The 2,943-nt window shown below is 42.6% G+C and overlaps 1 pseudogene; it reads left to right on the forward strand.

The window, feature by feature from the left end:
• The first annotated feature begins 1,075 nt into the window (after positions 1 to 1,075).
• LOC112550789 overlaps positions 1,076 to 2,943 on the forward strand; it is a 6,184-nt pseudogene continuing 4,316 nt past the window's right edge.

Consider the following 2,943-nt stretch of genomic DNA (forward strand, 5'->3'; position numbering starts at 1 on the left):
ACCCTGTTCTTTTCCTTACTATGATGATTCATCATTTAAAACAACTGCACAAAAGACTGCATTTAGCTAAAGCAAGGATGTCAAACTTAAGGCTCTTGAACCAAGTCTAGCCCTCAGAGATGTGTCAACTGGCCTATGGGACTCCTGGGTGGACTGGGAATTTAAACACAGAGCAAGTGGAATGGGGCCTGCTGTTGAATTCCAGGGTATAAAGCCCCACTGGGGATGCCTCTGCAGCTGCAGAGTGAAATAGGGATGCAATAAGCCCTGCAGCTCCTTGAACCAACACAGCAGCTTAGGTACCCATGGTGATTAAAATGCTTGCCCCACCACCAGAGATGGATCTGGAGGCAGACTGCAAGGATCTCCTCACTCCATACCCAGACTAGAGGGCAAACAAGTTTGACACCTCTGAGCTAAACTAATAATAATCATAATGATGTATTATTCAGTTCCATTAATTAGTTTTGCATTGTTCATTTCTTTTTTTATGATTACTATAACTTTTTTTTTTCACTACTTTAGCTAATGCAACTTTCATAGGTTTTATAGTCTGTAAGGGGTTCCTACAAATTCCCTGCAGCCCACAAAATCACTACAATGGACCACAGATTTTTCTCTCTCGCAATTTCTTAATGGGCAAAGGCATCCCCATCCATAGCCAAACTACCAGAGGTTTGATACCCAGCTGTGATATCACATTCTCCTAAACAGGTCCAATCAGAACACACTACAACACTTGCAATCACTAACTAGTGGTTGGCTCATGGGTTGCGTGTGACATGCAACAGAACTATACATCCTTTCCCTCTGTTGTTTTCTCTTCCTTTGGACTTTCTAAAAGTACAAACTGTAGAATAAAACAGAATCTATCACAAAATCCAAAAATGTTTCCTCATTCATTGCCACATGTACCTCCATTTGGTTTTTCTTGTTTAATAGTTTTGCACCAACTATAAGCAGTGTGGCAGCCAGAAGACAAATGCCTTACAAAAAGGACTTACTGGCAGTGGAAGGGAAACCACAGCAGCAAGGAGAACCGGAATAGTCAATTCCAGCGCAGGCACACAAAACCATGCTGCTGGCACCAGTACACTTTAGGAGCACTTGCCAGCTCCAATTAGCAGGGTGGAACTTAAACATGCAAATAAAAGAAGACTGTGAGCCTGCAGGAGGGACACCAAAAGTACGTGCTCGGAGCAGCAGAGAGCTGTGTCCCAGCATGGAATGCCCCTGGCGGGGTGACTGGTGGGAACCAAAACTAACTCCCACGAGTGAAGGCTTGGAGGAGCCTACATACTTACCCAGAATTGTTGAGTGGATGCCTCGGAGAGACACTTGGCTGCCAGACAACAAGGATACTCTAGGAAAAGAGCAAGAGAAAGAAGAATCAGATGAGTAAGTAAAAGGGGGAGCGTGACACATTACTATACAGTTCACTCCCTCTTTTGTCTATAGAAAGTGGACTGATATGAGAACTTTTATGATGGATGAGTCATGAGGTGCAAGTAGAGAGTGAGTTGGACTAGCAGGGCTGAATTACCCCAAGAGTTTAACAGACAATTTACGGACCCTCTAGTGAGGGGACTATGAAAAGACTGTGAAAGCTTACTTACCTTATTGAGACTCTAAAAGCTGGTTGACGTTAGGTGGGGTGTAAGGGAGGCGGAGCCCTGGAAGGCAGTGCATAAGCAGATGTAGTGTCATGATCAGGGGACAAAAGACCTTCCACCCATCAGCAACAAATTTAAATATCAAAGTCATGGCAGGTGAGAGAATTCAGCATTATAGCAGTTGAGTCACCAGGCCAAACTGTCTACTTCAAAAGGTACAGATCCAGGGAGCCATGCTGCAAGAAGTAAACACCCGTCTAAAGAATGACAGGTGAATACAAGCAGCAACGTCTTACTGAATGTAAAAGTTCTAACAATGTGATTTCTTGCCAGGCTCCCAGAGCTGCTCACATTTTTACATGGAGTTTCTTTGGATTTTTGTCTGACCTGCAGAAGGGCTTTTCAAAATGCCAAGCCTGGATTCTGTTCAAGCTGGTCACAAGACACCCATTAACTCTAATAGGACCTGGATTTGGTTTGTTTATTCAAAGTACCATATTTACTCAAATACAAGATGAGGTTTTTCCCCCACAATTAGCATGGGGAACAATCAGTTTTACCGGTGCTAAAACTTGAAGGGGTTTTAAAAAAAGGTAAAATGCATCAATTCTGGATGAACTAAGTCTATGGGTACCTGTAGTAATTTGTCTATGTGCAAATAACCACAGGTATGTTTATTTCAAAGTCAGTGTTTTCAAATTTGCCCCTCACTTCCATGTGTAAAGTCTGACAGTAAGAGGGGGAGAGCAGGGTCTGACAATAAGGAGGTAGAGGGAGAAAAGGAGCTTCAGGGGAAGAAGTGAGGGAGGCAGAAGTCAAGAGGGCTATCTGACCCTGCAGATTTATTTTCCCTATTGTAGCACTGGGAGGGGGACAAATTCAATTCCAAATAATTACATTCTGTATCTGTTAAGTTGTAACACATTTATAAATTTTCTATATATAGAATCTAATTATTGGAAGGTCATCTTATATTCAAGTAAATACAATCCTAAAAGTATACAGCTGACAGGCCTCCCCACCAAGCTTTGCACTTTCTGATATAAACTGTGTTCCCATTATAATGTCAGAAAAATGGACTTCTCTTCCTCACATAAACTAAATTCACCGGCAGATAAAATTGTCCCTACAGCAAAGAACAAGTCCTCTGTCCCTGATCTTCAAACCAACCCTAACCTAAATGACTAGGAGACAAATGGGTTTTACCATGCATTCTTATGTCTGATAGACCTAGGCCTTGCTGGTGAAGGGGTAGGGACAGAATTCTGCAAGCTGGAGCTTCAAGTCCAGCATCTCTATTAATCTCTGCTGATCTCAGCTGTAACAGTCT

The sequence above is a fragment of the Alligator sinensis genome, unplaced genomic scaffold, assembly GCF_000455745.1.
Source record: "Alligator sinensis unplaced genomic scaffold, ASM45574v1 scaffold173_1, whole genome shotgun sequence".
NCBI lineage: Eukaryota > Metazoa > Chordata > Crocodylia > Alligatoridae > Alligator > Alligator sinensis.